Below are 25313 nucleotides of genomic sequence, written 5' to 3' on the forward strand. Positions count from 1 at the left end.
ATTATGCTTCAGAACTTGCCTGAGAATACTCAGATTTTCTTGTAGTTTTGGTCAGTATCAAAGTAATCTGGTAACAAATATCTACATTCACTGCTATTGGAAACAAGAACTGTCAATAACTTATTCGGCATACTTTAAATGGCATTAATTTGTCCAAATGTAAACATAATCAACTACAAACAGGGTGAGTTACATGAGTATGAGCAGCTTCTTGGTATTAGCATTAATTATGCCTGCAATTACTACTCAATTATTTACCACATATCTACTCTGGACTGATTAAAATGACTGACCAGTGCTGGTAACTAATGCTGATCCACCGGGGAACCTTTGAAAATCACCCCACCTCCCAGGCAGGAGTAAATCCTGTCCTAAGAGCTTTATTAACTCAAAGCTAAGTTAGGTTAGCTAATTAGCTAACATGCTGCATGGTCAGCTAGCGTTAACTTAGCTTAATGGCAGAATTAAACACAGCAAGTAAAGCAATAAACCATGTTATTTATGACGGGTATAACTTTACTGGGTAAGTGACTGCACAAATAAAGCATATTTTGACAACACAGTTTACTCACTGTGTCAGGTCGGAGATCTGTGTGCTGCTGTCCACTCCTCGGAGCGCTCTCTGTGTTAACCTTTAGGACAGTTAAAATTTGAAACTGGAAAAAAGCTGTGACTCGGCCTGGTGCCCTTATCCACACTGTTTGGATAAGAAGAAGGAGAAAGACGGTGCAGACAGCCATGTCCTGTGTGCTGTCTGAAATGACTGACATCTGCTTATCTGCTGAGTTGAGGGCAGAGCGAGCACTATCTGGGCTGTCACATGCAAAGATGTCAAATTTGGGGCACACGGTCCAAAGTCCTAATATTTGAGAAATTATGAGAAGTCATCTGGTCATTATACTGGATTCTACAGAGAATTAAGAAAATTGTTTCTGCATTCTTGGGCTCTTCACCAAGACATAAATTGTATCCAGGATATGTCCCAAAAATGTATATTTCATTCATATTTGACCAGATATGGTGTATGCCAACAACACTATGAATATGCAGTGGGAATGGTCTGTATTCTGTAGAGAATATAGAGTAATGATATGGCTTTCAGTCATATATGAACTGAATATGGACTTTATTTGTTTGTGCAATGACACTTAGAGTTATGCCATAGATACAATCCGTATTCTGAAAAAATATTGAGCCTGGATATCTCCAGACAGGTCATGAGGTAGTTTTTGAACTACATACATGACAAAGATATAATGAATCTGGTATCCTAGTATACCATATGTCCTCGTGATGTATATTGAGTCCATATTTGACGAGATATGGCACATATCAACATAACTCTGTATATGCATTAGAAACAGTTCGTATTCTCCAGAGACTTTCAGAGATATCCATTTGAAATACTTCTGGATTCTGGCCCTTTGATCCAATTTTATTACAACAGCTAAAACTGGTGGCCAGAGTGAAGTATGCCTATCTGCTTACTTTCTGAGGATGATCATCTCATCCTCAGAAAGTATGCAGATAGGCATACTTCCCAAAATATTGAATATTGTTTTATATATCAAACCAAAGCTAAGCCCAACTCAAAAGTAGAAAAAAAAACAAAAACTAGTTGTCATAAGGAAAAACAACACCTGACCACACACATGTTCCACAGGATGGCAGGGATTACTCACTCTGCTCTGCCGCGCAGTGAGCCAGACGGCAAAATCAATTAAGTTCAGCTTGTGGCTTTAGTAGTTAAAGCATCTGCAAATATTCGATAAATGTCAGCTCTCGCATCGCTCAATCTCTCTCCACACCAGCCAAAATCCTCCGTAATCACAGGAAACTCCACTCACAGTAACAAAGTTGAGAAGGTGATAGTTTTTTAACAGAGATTCACCTGATTATTAATAGAAACCTGCTACCACAGTAATTGCTGCAGATATGGAATGAGTACAGTGGCACTCTGCATTCCTGATAGTGACATAGATAATTATCGGCGTTAATAGCCTACTTCCAAATTTGATAAAGGGTTAACTGATAAATGTTTAATCTTAAACAAAAAACTGCACTTATCTGGGAGCTTAATGAACCTATTATAGATGTACAGAGACATGAGTAAAAGGAGAGTGACTAAAGGCAACAGAACAGAGAGGACTGGAGCTCCTGATGAGGTCTGAGATGCTCTGAAGTCTGATGCTCAATGCTGGCTATCTTACAGCTAACGTCTGTAAAGTTAGTAGGTTGCATCGCCTGTTTGGGGTAAATACTGTATATTTGTACCAATAATAAGGAGATGAAAATTTGCTTCACATTTTGTCTTAACTAGCAGCTCTGTGAGGCTGTGCTTAGGCCCAGCAGTGCAGAGCTAAATGCTAAAGTCATAATGATAACTTGCTTGCAGTGACAATGTTAACATCTAGCAGGAGCAATGTTTGTCATGGTTACCATCTTCATTTAGCATGTTATCATTTGCTAGTTAGCATTAAACACAAAGTACAGTTGAAAATGATGGGAATGTTAGTTTTTTAGGTATTTGGTATATAGGTATAGGTATATATCTCTTACTTGACTGACAAGTCCATTGAAGGTGAGCAGAGAGTAAACTTATACCTTTGACTGTATAGGTTGATTGTCAGCATCTCCCTAAAATGATGTACCATATCACCGTCCCCAAAACAACACAACGGTTACAAGGAATGGTGACAGACGTACCTTCATTGTACGGTCACTGAAGCACTAAAACTACTTGGTTAGGTTTAAGAAAACATTTTGGTTTGGGTTAACAACTTAAATATACTACCTATATGGTCATTGTTCTGATGAGGACAGCTCACAGATCAATGTAAAAAACAAACTCTGCCAGATGACAAAGTCAATTAAGCATAAGAAAAACACATTTTTCACTGGAGACGGACTTCGACTAGCAGGTGTGTTGAAGATGTCAAAACAAGTATTTTAGAATAGGTTAAATCATTTACTTTTACTTCAAAAGTAATTTAGTTTATCTGTGAGCTCAGGGTTTTTATGACTTTACACATCATGATGAATTATGAGAGAGAGAGCACTGGAGTGGGCGAGCCAGAATGAGGGAGTATATATATATCGACGTAGGAGAAGTAGAGAAATGGACGTAATGAACAAAATTAAGTTTATTTAGATATCATGTTGAATTAAACTTCCCCCTAATGAGAAAATTGGATGTAGACACATCTTATCCATCATAATGTTAAGGATCGATATCAGCAACAAATGAAGGAGATGCCAATTGTTTCATCCAGTCTATTTTTTTTTTTTTTTTTTTTTTTTTTGGAGAAATGCCCTGTGGAGTCTTTTGTAATCAAACTAAAATTGTGTTTACATTCATTTTATAAATCTTGTACTGTTTACATTCACAAGTAGCCTTCTTCCCTGCTTTTGCTGGCACGTTGCAGCATTTAGCGTGTTACCACCACCTGTTGATCAGTGGAATAGTGTAACTCAAGGGGACACAAAGATGTGTGTAACACATATTCAGCTGAAAATATGAGATGACACTAAACTCAGTGCTCATTTAAGTGCACCACCTTCTTAATCACCTCGCCCTCAGTATTTGTGCTGGCAACTGGACATCTGTTTTGTGATATGAAGTGAAATGTTGTTTTTTGTAAATATGTGTATAACCACATCAATTTGTATCTTCCTGTTTACCAGCAGTTACTGTAAATAGCAGAGTATACTGTTAGTCATTTCATCATGGCAATTGATGTAGTTATGCAGAAACAGGAACTAATTCCTCTCAAGGTGGCGTCATGACTAATCAGGGACTCATTTGCATAGGCAAAGGATTATGGGGGACTTCCAGCTATGGTGTGAGCATAAATCAGAGGTGCCTGGTGCCAGCAGACTCTGGATCTGCCTGGACAGGTGCTGTATTTATTATCAAGGAAAAGAGTTCCAGGCTCTTTTCCAGCAACACAGTGGAACAATCATAAATTCACATGTATTCTATAGTCATAGTATGTATAAACATGTTGCACTCAGCAACCTGAGCATGAATGAGAATTCAGTATCCTGCCCAAAAGCACTTTGGCAGCTTTGGGATCACAAACAAACCTGTTTTTGACCCAAACGTGAAATGCGTGTTTTCACTGAATATTGTGGAAACTGTCACACACGGTTTTCTTTGGGCCATCTCTTTAATATGAGCTAGGTTACTATAAGCACTGATTTAGAAGAGTGATGCACCAGCTATGTAAATTGGTCAGGCAATCAGAGAAAACTGTTGTCAATGAATGGTACAGTAGGATGAATGTATGACAAACTCAAATGAGAACGCAGAGCTGGAGGAGCCACTGATGTCATTTAGGTGTAATGATAAGAAATGTTTCCAACTAAGTTACAGCGGACAAAGTGTGGTGAATGAGACAAGAAATGTGTGTCATTGTTGAACCGACATTTTGTAAGTCTCTGACAAAACAAACTGCTCAGACCATCGGCAACAACACCACTGAAGTGCCTGTAATACAGGGGTGTAATAAAATGCAACATGCCAAATACAGGTCACTCATAGAAGGTTCAATTACAATAATAATAATAATAATAATAATAACTGTGACTGCCCAGACTCATCCACCTTCAAGTCATTACTCAAAACCCACCTCTTCAAACTCGCTTTTCATCTGCACCTGTAGCTGTTTGCTGTACTCAACCTGTTCTCCCAAAAAAACCTACACAGATCCATATCCTCATACACTGTTCTTTTTACTACATATTTCTCCTCTATCGCACTATGCACTTGAGTTTATGCACCATGCACTTGATTTTATGTATTCTTGTATGTATTCTATTCTTGTAAAGTGTCTTTGAGAGTTTTTAAAAGCGCTGTACAAATAAAATGTATTATTATTATTATTAATAATAATAGTAGATTGTTATTATGTTGGGACATCACCACATGGTCCTAACAATAGAGAGGCCTGCATGTAAAACCAAAAGCCTAACTATGCACGGCCTCTACGCACTGGCAGAGCCTGCAAACAAAAGACACTGTGCCTAAACCCTAGCTGTACCTAGCTGTACAGTAAATCCTACCTGGTTGTTCGGTTTTCCAAATTCAAAACTCTTATCCCCCATTGGCTGAGAAGGCACCTGAATGCATCTCTGTTCTGGCAGAACAGCCATGATGTTTGAGACTCCCTAAAAACTTGGTATTTCGCCGGGGGGTGGCGCTGGGGGCCAGCGCCATCACACATAGTGCTGTGTGCCTGATGCACATTCTCATCAGCTCACATTGGGTGTCTATTCACTTGTAACGGAAATAGAGATGATTTTCATTCCTTGTCCACTTGGCCAATGCACCATTTTAGTTACTGTAGTATTGAGTACTTGTATACTATATCTTCTAAAGAACTGCCTTTCCAAAAGGTTCTCCAACAGAAAACTTCTCATAAAGCCACCCAGACCGGTCAGAATATCACCTTCCATGCACATAGTTGAGGTTTCAGTAACATGCTGCTAAACGTGCCTGTGAAGCAGTTCCTACAAGGCAATTTTGCTGAGAAAGCAGAAGTAATCAACATTCCTGATCACATACTTGTCTAGGAGGAAGAGGGCAGATTCAGGATTGGTTTAGAATCCTTTAAAATCCTGCAACTCTTTCACAAGCAACTAGAGACCATCTTGTCCCCGGACCAGCAGTGTTTGCCCCTCCCCCATCACCACCACTGAGGTGCACTTGAGCAAGGCCCTTAACCCGACTGCTCCTGTGGCCGGTAGATGAGACTGTTGCCCCATTCGCACTGTCTTTTCAAGGCGGGAATCTTGCGCTGATATTCGGCCTCGCCGTCTGTGACGGTCTGATGGTGTTCACAGTCTGTAAACTAAACAGATTCTTCACTCATCAAATGAAAGAGAAATGTCCCACACTTCAACCCACAAAGCAACGTTACAGGACCAAACAACAGTAATGTGGTAGCAGGTTGTGTCTTCAGCGTCTTACATGTCCTACTGACTCTTCATCACACTTCTGCCTGAAAAACAGCATCTGTCCCTGGCAGAGAGAGCCAGACAGCTCCTGCAGTTTACTGGAGGTGATTATGTGACGAGATTTAGAGCAAAAAGCTTTAACTCACCATGTCTTTGTCTCCTTCCACTATTGTGTTTTTGTAGTGACTGGGGCATTCTTCATGAGGTAAAGGCTTGTGTATTTCATATTCAGTTTTTTTCTAAAGATGAAGTTTGCCACTGAACTTAGAGCAGCTGAGAAAAGCACAGATTCGTCTAAATGTCTAAGATATTGTTTTCCAAGATAAGGTTACATAGAAAGTAATAGTAAAAGTAATAAATCCTTCACTTCTTAGGACAGCTTACATTCAAACGTGTGGATATTTTAGGGAGACGCCACTGCAGTAATGGAGACTTTTCAGTTTGGCAACCATTTGAACAGGTTAGAACGGGCACACAGCACACATGGCTTCTTTGGTGCATCATGTAGTGATTCTGGATCTCGCCTATTTTTTCTGAGTCACATGTAGTATTCTCTGCCAGAAGAGATTTGAAAACCATTAATGTTTCACTACAGTTTCAATGTCCCTATTTGTAGAATATGTCACAGACATGAAAAGAATATACACAAAAGGAAAAGTCATTTTTTTTTACTACCCCACCCTCCCTGGTAATGTGCATTAGCATGATATCCTCCTTTTCCATCCTTATTAGAAGCCTCTTAACTGTGTATGGTGCAACTACACGATTGGCTGATATGTGTTCCGGATCGCCTGTTATAAAGCAGACGATTGGCTTATGGGAGGAAGGAGCGGGACATGTCATGCAACCACCATCTCTGACGTAACAGACTTTTCTGTTTGAAATACTTTAAGTGGGTTAAATCCTCTCTTTTAATGTCTGTTGAATTATCCAATGTTTAGACCAAGGCTGTATTGAGAGAACTGGAAAATGTGCTCCAAAATGATGCTCTACGCATTGCAATAAAAGGAAATGAACCACACTGTGACACCAAATGGAGACAAGTACTGAACCGGGGATATTGTATACCGAATACATAGACACAAAACCTATTAAAAGACCTATTAGATGGAGTCTATGTGGTAACAGACTGGCTTGTAGTGCTGTGCTGTGGGACTGCATGCTGTGCTAATTACAAACTGAACCATTTTGCTTATCAGTGCTGCTAACTGTGTATGTTTCAATACATTTAACTATTTTTACTGGACACATACACACACACACACACACACACACACACACACACTAATTCTACAAATACATGAGCATATATTACATTTTTTTACTAATGAAGTAGACTGGATGAATGTTTCTCGAGAGATGCGAGTAACACAGTATATGAACGGGAAGTGAGATGGGAAGTTCAGGACTGGAGGAGAAGATGTATATGGGAAAATAATGGTACAACTGTTTGTGAAAGAATAAGCTGTATTTTACTGATGAAACTGCGTGTTACCTTTGTCAGAGCAGATCAGTAGTGTACCCAGTCAGAACCAGCTGACTCTTCACCAGTTACACTGACACAAGTCAGCAATCATGTTGCATCAGACCAGTGTCAATGTCATGTATCTGAGTGATGTGTGTCTTTTGGCTTCTGTTCTGTAGAGCGCAAAAGGCTTCACTGTAATCCCTGCTGAACCTCTTGCTGTTGCTTGTATTCAGTGGAGAGCACCCTGCAGAGCCTGCTCTGCCATACTGTTAATATATATCCATCTACATAATAAATGATCTTATATTCATGGTTACATTAACTCACTATCCTTCTTTCTAAAATGAAAAGTGAATTTCAGTCAATTAATTTCCAATTAATATGAGTGGATGACACCAAAGTGGAATATTTCAACTAAGAGAACATCTCACCTAACATGCCAGTATCCATAAAGTGATAATGGTTGGGGATAAGGTGACTTCATCCACCTAAGTGGGAACATAAAAAGAATAAAAAAAGGTGTTTGATATTTGATATGTGTTAATGGTAAAATAATGACTGCAGGAAACCACACATTGTTATTTTTATGTTAACTTTCCGGTGCCAGCTCTGTACACACAGACAGACTTTTTTTCATGAGCACTCTACAGAGGCATTTTAAGTTTTAGTTCCATCCCCAGTGCCTACATTGGTATTGGATTCAAATGCTCAATATGCTCTCAACTATGAAATACACTAGAATCAAAACGACTATTTCTCTCAATCTGTCTCTGACATCTATCAGCCTGCAAACTGTATCTCTACCCTGAATGTTACCGGATTTTAAGAACACAAAAGCAGAGTGAGAGAGAGAAATGAGATTGCTGCCACCCAACAGTGTGCTTTATTTGTCATTCAGGTAGTCTGAAACTCGCAGTATGTGAGCTAACGAGACAATAAGAGTGGCTCTGGATGAACGGCAGTGATGCCTCCTTCCTGTGTTCCCATCAGCCTGACAAATGAGAGCAGAAACGAAAAACACTTTGGTAGTCAGATGAGCTACAACGGCTCTTTAATGTTGACACACTAATTGGATTTGAATGTTGTATGAGTGTGTGTGTGTTTGTGCTAGTGAGTATTTTACTGTCACTGAAAGATAGATAAACTCCACACCTTCAACTCTTCTGACTGCTTTAATCCACATTGAAATGTCACACTCAGTGTGTGTGACCCTCAATAAATTTACCTTCACTTCATTGTCCCTGCTCTGCCTCTCTATTTGCATTTGTCTGCTTGTTCTGTGTCTTCCCTCAAGGAGAGACTCCAGGTATTCTGCTGGCTTTGACTACAGGACTCCAGCCAAGTAGACAGAGAGAACATTAAAGTGATGAAACGCATTGTAAGTTCATTTTCTCTAATCATTTTTCACACACAGGGATGGATTTGGAGTTCCAGTCGGCTGATGTGCTCCGTCAAGGGAGACACATAACGAGACTTCAAAACTAATAACAAAGCTCTACATTTACTCCAAGCAGAAGCCATTCAGGAGCTCAGAGAAGCAGTGATGTACTTTCACCCCATGCAGAGCGGCAGCAGACAGCAAAGAAACATGTTTTAAGTCTTTTAAGTCAGAGAGGGAGGAAAAATACCTTCCTCATTCTTATGCATTCTGCTTTGTCTTTGTTTGAGGCAATAATGGCTGACAGAAGGGACACAAAATTATAAATCTACTCAGAGGGAAAATGCTACACATGGATTTTCTTAATGATCTATTTTTCACACCCGCTCTACTTTTGCTAAAGCTTCCGCTCAGCGACTGTTAGACAAATGAAAGCACTTTTCTGCAGTATAATTTGGATTTGTTATCACATTTTATTACATGAATGCCAGCACGCCTGTGATGCATGCTCGGAGAGGGGAGAGGGGCCAAGAGACAGAGAGTCAGAGCGGGAAAAATGGAAAAGTGCACCAAGCAGAATGAGCTTTGTATCCTTAAGGCAAGGCTAGTTAATATTAAAGTCAATTTATAACCTTTCATAGCGCGGGTCTTCAGCAGGGAATTAATCTTGCATGAAGGGTGATTTCTGTGACGAATTACAAGGCTCTGCAGAATGACCGTCGCTAATGCACAGTTCAACTCTTTTGCAGTGTGAGCAAAGAATGTAGAGTCTGTATGTGTGAATGCCAAAGTAAGCATTCTGTACCATCACCTGTGGATTATCGTCACTGAATCCAGTATCGTTTACCACCAGAACTTCAAGACCTACTACTGAGCATCTAGCCTGACAAAATAGTGGTCAAAGTAACACAATATCAAATGGGCTCTTGAAAAGCCTGGATTTCCATTTGGGTAAAGCGGGCAACTGCCCAGGGCCAAAGAGAATGAAAAAGCAGGTCCTGCATTGTTCCCTAATATTGTGGCCCTGTTCCATCACTACTGCACATGGAGGCACTACATATAGAAAAGTAAGGGGTTATTTTACCTTACTAACTTAGTGAAGTGATGTCACTTGCCCAGTGTAACTTAAGTTGCTTAGGTAAAGTAGGTATGTTTGTAACAGAAGTTACGGAAGTAATGTAGTGATTTTAACTCAAAATACAAGGTTTTCTACACCTAACCAAACTGTGCCCTTACGGTCAGGTCATGTGTCACTCTTATGCTGCAATGGTCATGTTGTTTTGGGAGCGGTCATAGATGTCATATTAGGAGATGCTGACTTTTAACCCATTTAGTCGTTTAGATATGAGGATGCGTTGGATTAAATCATGGAGCTTAAATCAGAAAAAAAAAAAGTAAGATGATGCCAGTAAATGCTTACTTATACCTTGTGTAAAGCACTTTCACTTGACAATGATTATGAATTGTGCTGTATAAATTTGTAGCCTTGGAGGAAGATATAGTCAACAGGTCCTAGTAAGAGAACTTTAGCTGGGATTCAGCAGAAGAGTGGGCAGCTGTCAGGAATTAATACAATTTCATAGATTGATGGATTTCAAACTGTAATATTAACAATGTTGGACCTGTAACTGCTTTGAAATGGCTCCAAGTGACTTTCCTGACTTGTTCATATCAACAATGTGCTCTTTCAGATCAATGCTGAGCTCCTTACACTTTCCCATTATTCCCAAGCACTACATGAACAATCACTTTTCTATTTTCTATAATCACCTAAATTGATTGTTCAAGTTGCTGTATGTATATTTTTGATCCAGCAGATTTGGTCACATTTTCAGAAGACCTGTAATAAATTCATTACTGAAACAAACTTCATGAATGTTTTTTGTGACAAAGTAGAGTGTGTTCCACTCATTCATCACAGAAAAATGAGAACTCATTGGAACTCAAGACTGCCATGATATACACTGAAAAAAGTAAATCTGGGAGTATGTAATTGTAACATAATTAAGTAAGTGATATTAACAAAAAAAAACAAAGTTAGTCTCTTAACATGAATATATCAAGTTGTGAATTAGTCTACATTCGTTCAAAATACAAGTCATTTAGATTTTTTTTCTTAACAAGCTTTATCTAAGTGGCTCAACAAATCTTGTTATGCAGACCCACACAACATACAATTTGTTCGTTATATTTACGCTGCTCCGACTGCGCCCCGTGTGGTGCATTCTGGGTAGCAAACCACATGTCTCAGGACCGCTGAGGGGAGAAGTTCCAGAACGTGGAGACTGAAGTTTACGGTAAGAATAAAGTTAATGTTGGTGATATAGTTGGTTAAACACTAAAGTCCTTCAGGTTTTATATTATTTTAGAAATGTATAAGTAAAATAACCGTAAGCTGTAATTTGAAGTAAGCAGGGATGTAGACGGCGCCGCGTGCCGTGTTATCGGCAGCATATAGAACACACCTGTGCTGGGTTAGCCATTAGCGAGGGGTTTAAGATGCAAGTCGGCAGTAAATAAACACCCGTGTGTGTCTGCGTGTGGGTGGTCGCGCTTTTGAGTTAATTTGTGGAGGTTTTTGGTCGCAGCGGTGGCTGTAGGCAGTTAGCTCTGCTTGTTAGCCGCTGAAACGCAGCGAGCACAGCCGCAGGTGATAGACAGCGCCGAGCCCCCTTCACTAGCCATAACATGGAGCATACCAAAATGACGGGGAGAAACTCAGCTAAATACCTGTACCAAGCAATGCCACCCAAACGAAACACAAAGAATACATTCAAGCTCGAAAAACACTGCTAGTTAGCTAGCTCGTCTGAAATGTAATGTAGAATGAAAGTTCTCAGCAGTGCGGGTGGTCGCTACATCATCACGGTTGGCTTTTCTGTTTTCTTGGATTTTAGAAGGGGGGCACACTCCCAGAATATGACTCCACATTTCCGAACGGGAGCGATAGACACCTAACTGGCCTGAGTGCCCTTTTTGTTTTGAAATCTTTGAATCAATTGAAAATTTTGAACCCTGTGTACAACAGTTAAACAGTTAGTTATATGTAGTAGCAGTCTGATGTCTGTGCTTAACATGATCTCATTTCTGTTTTTGTAGGACAACAGCATTGAGTCCAGAAGAGAAGCTGTGATCAGAGGCCTCATTCTCTACCTTGGTGAAAAGACGGAGGAGCTAATCAAGGACTACAAGGTAAAGAAAACTGTTTCAAAAGAAAGAAAGAGCACCAAGAGAGCTATACTGTATGCATCCTTCACATTAATATACAAGAGGGTTTTATTTTTTCTGGTGTATTTTACAGGTTTTTGATGATGATGATGTTGTGACTGTACAAGAGGCCCTTACTACACAAGTCCTCAACATCTTTGTGGTCAGCAAAGCCAGAGATGGAGATCTCCAGAAGCAGGCTGGAATAGCCATCGAGGGAGCAGAGGTCCTTTTTGGTATCCCTGATGTTGCACATGCTTGTACCTACCTGATGGGCCTCATCTACGCCTTGGAACTAAGGTACCCTAACAAACTGAAATACACCTTTGAGGTTTTTCAGAAGATCTTTCTAGAGCTGGAGGATGTCAACCAAAAGGTGTCCTCCAAGGTCCACGATCTGAAGGTCAGTTTACATGCCTAAAAGCCATACAGACATTGCTGAAGCTCCCTCTTGTCAAGGTTTACAGTTGTTGGTTATACATTGCACTTTCACAGGTTTTCCAAAAGCACTTCCTCGGGTTACATTTTTAAGCTTGTGTGTATGCTGCTTAAATTTGTTTTGTGTAAACTCGGGTCAGATGTTTGTCAGATGTCTGCACTTTAAATGGCTGATAGAATTCAGTTCAGCTCAAGGGAGTCATTGTAAGTGACCTTAGGTGTATTTTTCAAGCAGCTTTTCAGGTACTGCTACCGGAGGCAGATCTACACAGAAAACTCTGTACAGTTTTATATTTTGTGAGGTACTGTGTTTTCTGCATTATCAATGTATTGGTCAGATTTTGAATGTAACTGTCATTTGCTTAGGATGTTCAAACCTTTAAGGTCAGGCTGTCGGTGGGGTTTCATCCCTGAAAGTGCTTCCTCAGGGTAGACAGAATTAATGTTTGTTTTGGAGGACATTGCCAAAGTTCATTTGAAGAACCATTATGTAATAGGATGTGAATCCCATGAGTTATGTGTTGGGTCATTGGCATTGTCTTATGGCGCATCTGGCGCTAGCATCTTAAGTGTTTCCAATGTTGTCAGTATAATGGAGTTTATGGTCTTATTTTCTTATCAAAGTGTCTTTGGTATATACTATGTTCCATGTCATGAATACACTAAAATGTTGCAACACTGTAACTATTGTTAAACAAGGTAAACAAGCCCCTTTGTTAAGTTTGATAATTAATACCAGATGTTGTTTGAATAATGTGGACATTTTTCCAGAGTATACAGTATTAGGGCTGCAACTAACAGTAATTGTCATTATTGTACAATCTGTCTTGTTTTTTTCCAATGAATACTTTGATCTATGGAATGTGGGAAATGGTGAAAAATGTGTTATCACTGTTTCCGGAAGCCCAAGATGCAACTTAGAATGTCTTGTTTTATCCCGACCAATATTAATATATTCTCATGTGAGAAGCTGAATTTGGATTTTTTTTTTTATGACTCAAAGATTAATTGACAATTAAAAATCCTTAAATTGAGTAATAGGAAACTTAGAAATTAAACAACTAATAGTTGCAGCTCTATACAGTAAACTCATTTATTGCCCAGTTCATTGGCAGTATATATTGACATGAGTTTGCTTGTTTGTGAGAATTTGTCAGCAATAAAACATGTCAATTTTGGTGACTTATGACCTCTTGATTGTGGTGAACTTTTGACCTTTCCTCTAGTGGAACTCTCACACAATTTGCTGAGTGTACTTATGATTTAAAGGGAATTCACCCTCTTAATTTTGTTCTTATGTATTTTTTTTCCCAGCACCATAAGGCCAAAATGTCAATTATTATATTGGGCAGATTGACCAACACATAGATGATTGATGCTTCATGCTTAATTTAAGTAGATCACCATAACAAAAATATATCATGTTTTATCTACTTTAAAAAAGTAAGGCAACTTTTTGCATCATTTTATCACATAGATCAAACAAGAGTAGTCTTTGTATGTACAACATTACTTTTGCTAGTAATATCAACTTACTTTTGCTAGTAACATCAACTTACTTTTGCTAGTAACATCAACTTACTTTTGCTAGTAACACCAACTTACTTTTGCAAGTGAAGACAACTTAATACCATTGAGTTGACTTTATTTGCAAAAGTAAGTTGACATCACCTGCAAAAGTAAGTTGACTGTACTTGCAAAATGAATGTTGCACATACAAAGACTACTCTTGTTTGATCTACAGGATAAAATGATGCAAAAAGTTGCCTTACTTTTTTTAAGTAGATCAAGCACTTTATTTTTATCAGTGTACATGTTCTTTATGAGTGGATATAAACTGTTGACGTAACTGTACATGTCCATTGTATCACATACACCCCCCCACCCCCCCCCCCCCCCCCCCCCCAGTGACAAACTGTGGTCGTCACATTGATCTTAAGGCATTTTCTCATCCCGTACATGTTCTGGCCACTACTTCTCATCTTCTCTTTGTCTCTCACCTATTTGTGCTGCACTACACCAGTACATGCTCTGACAAGTCAACCTGAGTTCTTTTCAATTCACCGCCTGTCTGTGTCTTTGCTTTTCACTTTGTCTGTGAACCATCTTCTCCCACCCTCTTTCAAACACACAATAAAATACCCTGCAAGATGTTTTCTCCAACCTCTGCGAACACTCCACTTTTACTTGCCTCTTTCCTGCCCCTCCCCATTCATTCTCTCCCATCTTCTCATCTTCTCTTCATCTTCGAGCAGAAAAGCTGCAAAATTGCATAATAGCAGATCCAATTGTGCAGCTTTTCTGCGCGTTTCCATTGTATGTTATGTTTATACTTTGGGCATTTAAATGAATGACTACCACGGAGTGCAGTATCAGAATGAGCTTAAAGGGGCAATATATAAGAATGTGGCCACAAATTCTTACGAAAACAAATAGGGGCAGAATGAAGTAAGGAAGTATTGGTGTTTACACCACAAGCACAGGAGCTTTGGACCAGGATGGGCCATGGCGAGCTGGTTAGCATGCAAACATGAGTAAATATATCTGCAACACAATAAATAAAGTAGATGTTATAACATCAAAAAAGTTATTTCTTTACATTCTGTTGCTAATTTTAGTAAATTTTTTAATGTTTCCATCTAAAATTCTAAAATATTGCACCTTTTAAATTATTTGACAAGGCGTGAATGGTGCTGCTCACGTGCATGCCAAGCGAGGCTGCCAAGATGCCTCAGTGGAATCTTAAACACACTGTTAAGGCAGGCCAACTCTTGCTATTTATTTGGCTCATTACATGCTATGGACAATCATTTTCAAAAATCGCAGCCTTGTAGAGCTGCTAGAATTGCTGTAGATGCTTATTGTTGTAATTTGATACATTTTAGTCTGAGGTGATGAATATACACTCATGAAAACATAATTATGAATATTATACTTTTATACGTTTCTGCCAATAGATCCATCTAATTTATACACACTGGACCTTTTTTCAACAATGTTTATTGTCATTCTCTTTTGTTATCCCATCAAAGAAACATACAGCAACAACACATCGGTTATACATACATTATACAGACGCACACACACCCACATACACACCACAATGGATTAGTGTACAAATAAAAACATAATTTTTCGCTACATTTTTTACACATTCTTTTTAAGTAAATCTTACAATTCAATCTTACACGATGATGGTTCCCAGAGCTAAAATAAAGCCTTTCCGCTTGCCCCGACCAATAAAAGTTAGTTTTTCCAGTCCAATACAGTCAGAAAGCCCCCTTATCCACATCCCTAATGAAGGTGCATCCATACTCTTCCAACACAGTGCAGAAGCTCTTGGGGGTCCAGAAGTGTAGTCTGTTTCAATGTTAGTAGAAAGTTCTTTGGATATATTCCAAGCACACACAGCATTTGAAGACACTTTGATATTAAACATCTAAGACAAACATTTTATAATATTTGAATCTTTGGACATTCCCATAGACAATGAAAAAGAGTGCATTTCTCTTCCAAACATGTAGTCCAAACATCTGGAATATTTGCAGACATGTGATAGAGTCTGACGGGAGTTATGCACATTCTCATTAACCACTAATAATGCTTAAGTTTTTCATTTTCGATTGTTCTTGTTGTTTCAAAAACTGACCCAGAATTTAAAAGTAAATCGATTTCAGTGGCAGATTGTGTTGTTGTGATTTGGTGGTGGTACATCTGAGTGAGAAAACATGAGTTTTGAAAAATGTGTTCATTTAATGCATTTTGTGTCAAATCCATGGATAGTGACCCACAGTTTAGTCCAGATTGACTTCTGTTGACTGTGTGAAGAGTTTTGAAGCAGAGAACTTACTGTGATAGCTGATATCTTCTGCAACTGTATTCCATATTCCGTGTCTTTGGAAAATATTAAGGCTTGACTGACAGTTGTTTCAGCCTCTCGAAATCAGATGTAGTGGTTGCAGCTTGCTCGACCCATCTCACCTCCACCCAGGCTTCTTCCCTTTGCTCAAATTAAGATTTTAATAATCCAGTTTGCCAAAGATGGCAGCGAACAGTCAACCTAAATCTAGGCTTCAAAATACTCCGTTGATACCTCCTATAAATAGGTGATGGCACAACAATACATCCATGTTTTTTTTCTGTAGTGGGCAAGGGCAACAGTGCAACAAGAGCCACCCACTGTTAACGTCTCCAAAGTAAATAAAAGTGCAATACTTTTTGGTTGGCTCTGAACATTCATGCTGAACACAACAACTGATGGTACTTGTATGAAGAGCGAGATGCCCCTGAATCTGACCTTCAATGTCTGATCTACATTTTCATCTGACTATAACTTCATGTGGGGTGATATCTGAGTGTGAATAAAAACAGTTTTCATCAGGATAAAATGTTCCTTAGTTTTTGAAGAGTTGACCCTTCATAGCACTTGGATTTTCATTCCACAACAGCAGCATGGAGTTCTTGGGTGTCAACAGCTATTACTCTCATCACGAGTCACCATTAATATGTAAAAGTTTCAAGATTTGCTTCAAAGCTTTAATTTTAAGCCTAGAAAGACCCACTTGTACATTCGTGCTTGTACTTGCCTGGAGGAGACTCATTAATAACCATGCTCTTGCAGAAAGCAAAGCACTCCAGTTATTTGATATAACTGGTGCAGCATCTCTCAACCTGCCTGACCAGTAGGCTACAGAATTATAGTAAAGTAAAAGGAGTCACTGGCTGGACAACTTATTTTTTCTGGTTGTAAAATTAAATTTTAAAGTTTACCTTGAACAATCATGACATTAAATTTATAGGTAATGCTAAGAAATGTTGAACTTCTTTCACTCACAGTACCATGAAATAATATAGCATCCATATTATTTTGTTGCTCAATTAAAGACTGAAACGTGACCAAAATATATTTTTAAAGTTACTGATTTTAAATGCAGATTTAGCTGCACCAAGCCCAAACTATCATCTCAACTGCCGCTGGCAGCAACACAATGCTAAGCCATGGGTCTAAGGTTAGAGATTTTAAACTTGGACCCATGAACTGTTGTACGTTGTCAGCTGGTACGTAAACAAGTAAACGTACATAAATGGCATAATTTATGTGACTTTAACACAGTATGATCTTTTCCTAAACCTAACCAAGTAGTTTTTGTGCCAGAACCTAACCAAACACAATCATTTCACAATGTTAATAACAATCCAAAAGTCAAAATATGTTATCCTGTTCATCAGCAAGCTTTATTTTGAAAGTCTAACAGGATGTTGCGTATTATGTATTATTGCTAACGGCAGAGCCCTTCCCGTGCAAAACTGACACTGGAGGGGTAGGTAGAGCATCATAGTTTGAAGCTTAAGGCCACTGACCAAGCTGCTGTATGTGATGAGTTGGGAGTCGTTGGGACATTTTCAGATATTTTGACTCTCTTGATTGGTGGAGGCATCTCCGAATGCGGAGCATAAGATACTGTTGTGAATATAAAATGAACCAGTCACCCCGTAAGTTATTTTCGTATAACTCTGAGAGGGATCTTTGCTGTGGTGTTTGGGTTGTGTAACATTCTGTAACAACTTTGTACATACCATTACCATTCAGTTAATCTGTGCTTGATAGCAATCTTTACAAGCATGTGGTACCTCCTGTCTCTTTCAAAGTGTTCTAATCAGCCTTTAGTAGATGCTTGTGAAGTCCAGACACTTGCCATACAAACATCAGTTTGCTGTGGGCATCCATGTTTACCCACATTTGCATTGGCAGGCTGAAATACCGACTTGGATGCTAACACTTGCTAATTAGCATTAAACTCAAAGTACAGTTGAGGCTGAGAATGTCATTAATTCTTCAGCTATTTGGTCATAAACCAAAGTATTAGACACATTTAATACCAGCAGGGGGAGGAGACAGGGGCACCGGCAGGGATTTTGGGCCCCATGAAAAAATACAACATTGGGCCCCATCACCACAGGCCAAATGAACCCTGCGCAACTGCTGTAACCACATCTCCAGGACCCAGTTGACCCATTCGAAGCTTTAAATAACTCTGCCTTTGCAACTGTCTTGTCTCTTGTAGTCCAATACTTACAGTATGATATTTACTGCCAGTGAGCTGTGCAAATATAACACTGTGCAGACATACATGCAACAGTCTGCATACAGTGGAATTCACTATTCGATGCAAGACTAATGTGCTCTATACGATATTTTATTGTGTTTATCAAGTTTATTTATTAAGATTATTAATAGATTTGGATTCATTTTTACCTCCCTGGTGTATTTGTTGGCATGTCGCTGTTTTAGTTTTGTTTTGTGTTCAAGAAGCTACTCAAACAAATTGCCCCTCGAGGGATTAATAAAGTCAATATCTGTAGATGTCATTAAACGGCCATAATTCAGTCAGTAACTTTAATACAGACTGAGTCACTCACTGCTTCAAAATGTCCAGCATCCAATACAGACTATAGGCTTTGTTTTGTTTCATATAATTATCACAATGTGGAAAAATAATTACAGTGTTTGATTGAAAGAGATTTATTTTTCTTTTTTCAAAGTAGCAAAAAAAAAAAAAAAAGGCCCACAGACCCCCGCAATGATGCTAACTGACATGTCATTCAACACAGTGTTGCTCACCTTCTTGAGATGGTTCATTGGGTTGGGGAGACAGAGCTGCTGACAAATCTGTTGTTGGTTCTGGTAGGAGTGGCAGGGACAACTGATTTAGTATAATTAGCATGTTAAAGCTTACCTGCACTGATTAAATGTAGGTCAGAAGGGTAATGTAAATGTAGCTTATTTCACTGTGGACGTCAAGCTAACAGGTTAATTTCAGCCTCTCACAGACTACACCCACCTTTCTTGGAGAAAAACTGGGATGACATACTGTTGCCCTTTCTTTTCTCTTTCCTGTCTTTACTTTTTTCCTTTCTTTTTGTGGAAGCCAGATTTCCTTTTAGGGAGCATGACCATGGTGGTCCTCTTGGGGCTCACTGCGCGACTCCTGTCTGCTAGCAAGCACCGCTCTGACAAGCACCATTGGCTCATGCAAGGCCCCATTTCATGCAGATACAGGGGGGCTGGTCAATATGGATGTTTACTTTTTGCCAAAAACAAGTAAAGACAAAGTGACTGTTAGTTTTATTACTTTATTTTAATTCAAATATTACATTAATTATAGTGGGTTTTTGTGGGTTGCCAGTCATGGGCCCTTAGAATCATCATATTTGCATCTGCTGTCCTGTTGTATATAAGTGAAGACAATCTGAGTGTCTTGAGATAATGTTATGCTTGGGTCTTCTCTCAATGCTGCATGTATTAAAGAGATCTGATTCATCACACCAAGTCTGTAGTTCTTCAGAGAATTAGCAACTCTCAAACTTCAACAAGGAGAATTTACAGTCAACAAGTGAAAAATACCACAGGGTCCTGGCTTACATCACAGTTGAGTGGGGTCACATAATTTGGCTTTAGACTGAACTTTAAAAACCAAGGAGATGTATTCAGGCTAGTTTTGAGCTTAGTAAAATATATAGCTGGAAAAGGCTTATGTGCGGCTGGGTGGTGTGGCTTTACAATATTATCCCAATATTTGTAGGCCATATCGCAAAATACGATACATACCTCGACATAAAATCTTCATAAATGTTAGAACTGGGCAACAAAATCAAATATCACAATATTTTTGACCCAATAGGCCCTAATTTAATGTTGATATATGTCAATAATCATCAGTAATGTGGATATAATCACTAAGTGGGTAAAGGCAAGTATTAGAACAAGTAAAACAGTTTGGTAAGCTCAGAAAATTACATCACTTTACTGTAATGCCTTAAATCATGATATAACAGTATCCAAAACCTTAGATGATATATAGTCCCATATCATGACAACAATAAATATCGTATATATTGCCCGGCCCTAGTCATATGCCGTATACATCATATGCCATCAATACAGTAAATACATAATACACCAATAATCTGTGTTTCAAGTGAATGTGTTGGCCTATTTCCTAATCCATCGCTGTGTGTATCGACGAGAAAAGCTAGCATTATTAATGAATAAAGCTTAGTGACTCTCTCAGGACTCACACACAGTGCTCTCTCACCTCCATCCCAGCAGCACCACCTCTCTCTTAAAAGTAGCTCCCTCTGTGACTCTTCATTGATCTTCCCTCCTCATATTGTTTAATGCCGGGCCAAGAAGTCACTGTAGTTGAACTTTCTGATTGAGTGCTAATCAATACCTTTCCTTTCCTGTCGCTTCTCCTTACCCTCAACCCTAAACCTTTCCTCCTGTGCCCGCCATAATCCCAAATCATGGTCTTATCGATATGCATCTACTGGGGGCTCCGAAATGTCTGCCGGCGTGGCTGCTTTGGGGGCCCAGCCTGATGGGACAGGGCCGGGATAAAATACCCTCCTGCCAGGAGAAGACAGGTATATTTAGCATTTAGCCATTAGCAACACTCATTGATTTGAACCTAGGAGGAGAGGTATAGAGGTGACAATATACTTTAGATTTTTTTCCCCTTCTCCTTCCTTTTTTTCTGCTTCTGGATGTATCATCATATTGCCTGCAGCTGCATTAAATCCTGTCGGCTGACTGTAATGACTGGAAAATGAAATGGGGTAGAGGGTTGAGGCAGAGCCTGAGAAAATTAAGCGGCTGATCGATAAGGTGCTTGGATTTGCCTGGTCACATTAAGTAGCACATCTAATATGCCCTGTGCTCGTCGATGTTCGGCCCGTATCATTTAATTACGCTGTGATGTGTTACAAGCAACTCGCCTTATTCATTAACATTAAGGAGAGCAGGCCTTCTCTGTCTGCTTCTCTTCCATGTTGATTATGCTGATATATAGTCCCCTTGGAAACATGATGTTCAATTAAAAGAAGGTCCACCACGCTATTGATCATCGCAATTGATTAACAGGATGAAACAGACAGAAATAGATACACAATATGACCACAGTTTGTGTGGTTTAAGAAGCCAGGATATAATAGCTTTGAATTGCTTCCTGGCATGGAAGGTGATATTTTTTCCTTTTCTTCCTGTGTTTTTTCTTGATATAGTTCCACATAATCTGACACCACAGAATGTTCAGAGAGACACATACTTACCCTTCCCAATACAGTCTGACCCAAATTATTTGTTTGATTTAACTCACAATAAATATTGTAGTATATTAAACATTGTCAACCAACTATTCATTCAAACTTAACAATAACATAGAACATTTGTCATTTATCACATTATGACACCTCTATCAGCAGGGTCAACAGACATTGTTTATTAATAATCATTTCAAATGATTCATATGGCCTTTTTTTTTACCTTTATGGTTAAAGGATAACTTCACCAATTTTCAACCGTAATCTCTATCTATTTTAATGTGGGGCAAACTGAGGGACATACCAACAAGTTTTCTTTATGTTGACTGTGTCGTCTGGGGGGGGGGGCAGCTTTAAAACCTGCTGTTCTTCCGTGAACCAGTGACGTCACTGCCACTCTACTGCAAGAACTACAGGCTACTTCGGCTTTGGGACTTTTCACTTTTGGGTCGCTGCTCATGAGGTCGACCGGTTAGCTCGTGGAGCGGTTGTTTTGATATAACTGCTCCACATGCCTTGCCTTGAATTGCCCCCCAATGTGATTTCTAGTCTCTACCTCTGGGTTTCCAGGCTGTATGATAGAACGCAATAATACATTCTTGTGGCATGTGTCAGCTGGCACTCCAACACAAAACTTCTTTCATGCCTCGCTTGTATGCAATTGCTGATAATTGCTCACCTAGCACATACGCCAAAAAGGTTTTCTTGCTTCCGCATTTGCTTCGTGGTTATGTGGCCCATTGAATATGTGCAGTAGAGCTTCCCCCACTGGCCCTGCCTGCTCTGCCCATAGATTTACATATTATTACCATATATTATTATATCAACCCTCCATGGATCAAAAATTCATAATAGAAAGAGTCATAATTGACCTTGATTGCAGTTCTTGGTGTACTGTCAATAGTTTTACAGACATCTCTTTAATAATGGCGGTCTATGGGGAAAATGCTTTTTAGGCTGCAGGGGAATTTTGCACTAATACAGGGAACACACTCTATTGTTATTACATCCATGGTCTAGAGCCACTCCTTCAAAAACCATGAACGTGGATGAACGTCTGACTACCCCAAAACCGACTGACCAGCAGGGGGATGTGTTAGCAGCTTGTTCACTAGGTTCAACAAGCTCTCTCAGCTTTTTCAGTCTAATAAATACATAAATAAACAACTCTGTTAAATGCCACAATCATGTAAATACATGTTGTATCGTACCTCAATCTGAAAAGGCTGCCCAGTGCAACAGTTACTCCTTACTCCTGTAGGTGTGTGATTTGTGTGAAAGTCAGCTGCAACAGGAGTGTGTTGCTGCTGCCACGGTTCTGTTCTTTGGCTCAGTGGTTGTTGGTTTCGGCTGATTGTCAGTCCCTAAAGAGGTGCGTTAGCCACTAGAGTAGTTTGTTGCTGTGTGCTTAGTTCAACTGAGTGGCTGCTGAACAGCAGGCTCAGAGGCTGTAACTGTGAGCACAGCACATTGTTGTCATCGCTTACTGGATTCAACTACCTCATGTCTCGGTCACACGTAAGAAAACACCTTACTAAACATTATCATAATGTATGTAAGCAACAACCACAGCTATTGTTAGTCCTCACTGCTGTCAAGCTAGCATGTTAGTCTTGGGAAACTTTGCCTGCACTTTATCTGCTAATCTTGTTCCACTGCTAACAGCTTTAGCAATGCATCCACCTAGCCTTGTGGAAACTCCGTCATATGCAATGAGTGCAGAGTACAAAGTACAGAGTGTGTGCAGGCAGACAGGTACGTAGGTACACAGACAGGTAGCCTGTCTAATCTTTTCTTATGGCCCGGATGAGGCGACTGAATTATTAGAGGCCTGCGACAGCCTCAGATACTGGATTGTTTTTCTTTTATTTGTAAGAGCATTAGATTTATAGTTTTCTGTAAGAAATTAAGTTTTAGTTTGTACCTATTCCTTTAATGTAAAGCACACACACTTCCCCTTTCCTCCGTTGAAACAATGATTACGACTCCATCCATGAGACAGGTTCAATTTCACCAACAAAAGACTTTAAATGAGACCTAATTAATGCCAATAACAGTAGAGACATTTTCTTTAGTTACCTTAATGACTGATGCTGGTGGTCTTGTAGGTACAAAGACCTTGGGGATTTGGGATGGAAGGATGGAGAGAGGGACTTTATTAAACCGATGAAGGAGCTTGACAGTAAATCCAATTGAGCTCCATGGCCCCGCCAGAATTATTGTCTTTCTGCTTCCTTGCTGGCATTATCTGGATGTGCTCAGCACCCGGGGAGCCATTTGGATGGTTGGGAAAAATAAATCCTTGATAGTGTTAGGCATTATGGAGCAATAATGCTTAAACACGTCTATTCCTTCCTTTTTCATTAATAGAATAGTGTCCCAGCTCAGTCATACACATTGACAGACATTTTTTGGAACAGACACCCCCACCTCCCCTCCCTCTTCCATTGTTGCAGTAAAGGGCTTTATCCATGATTAATGGATGTATTCTGAAGTGACTGGAACTCCCCTCTAGCTAACTGGAAGTCTTTAGTTAAGCTCTGGCAGATAACGGCCCTTCCCTTCTCCCCAAAATATGCCGGGGCAGATCTATCACCATTCCCACCCTTTGCTCTATTATGGTGTGAGATTGTACTGAGCCACTTCCAAATAGCCAAGCTGTTATTGTTATGCTTTGGAACAGCAGAAATTGGAGGGTGCAGGTGGGAGCTGGCATTTACCTCCATGTGACTGCTCGTTTAAAACTCAATGAAAGAGGAAAAGTGCTGAGTAAAGTGTTAAGTGGAGGAGGGAACATCTGTGATGCTATTTTTCTGCATTTAGCAGTGTAGTGTGCAGTAGAGTCTGACTAAAGACATGGAGGGCCATCCACTTTGTCTTATACTTTTATTTTTTGTCTGGAAACCAGATATTCAGGGCAACCATGAATGCAGTAGATACTCGACCATGAACATTTCAACACATCATTTTCTGCCAAGCCACCATGTAGTTGCTGAGATACTCAAATCTTGACCAGAATGGCAGAGGACGACCTGCTCAACCTTGTTGAGTTAAAGTGGCACTGATGTTAACTCTAGAAGCAAGGTCAGGGAACCGTGAATATCCATAGAAAAAGCCAATTTAATCCAACAAAAATGTCAGTCCAGGATTAATTTTGGCCAGCCAGACATAGGGTAATAAATCAATAGGAACCCTCCTCTGGAAAGAATGGTGAAGTGTTAGATGGATGGACTGACCATGTAACCAAACAGCAGACTGAAAAACATTGCCATCCTTATGCCCTTTGAGAGAGGCAAAACTCAGCAGAGTGAATGAGGACTCCAACAAAGAGCTGAGTCTCTGTAGCTAACACCCACAGCTACACTTAAACAGAACTGTAACCATGGTGAAGGCTGCATATAGTATTTGTAACATTTGCTGTGCTACTTGAGGCAAATGACATGCATAGCACTTTGGCACAGCAAATGTGACATTTCAGACAAAGGCTCTACACGACAAGATAAGATAACATTTACATCTGGTATGGGGAATGCTCCATGTGCTTCATGTGTTCTTCCGGAAAGCACAAATGAACGCAGTGGAAACATATATTTCTTCTACCAGAGGTTACTCGATATTATTCAGGAAAAAAATTCCATGATCGAAATCTACCTGAAAGAACCACCTTACAGCACTCTAAGTGACTCAAATGAAACCCAATACAGACAAAATTTTGGATAACGAGGATGCATTATGGGTTTGGTTAAATGCTGAAATGCTCAC

The sequence above is a fragment of the Pagrus major genome, chromosome 18 (genome assembly GCF_040436345.1).
Source record: "Pagrus major chromosome 18, Pma_NU_1.0".
Lineage (NCBI taxonomy): Eukaryota > Metazoa > Chordata > Actinopteri > Spariformes > Sparidae > Pagrus > Pagrus major.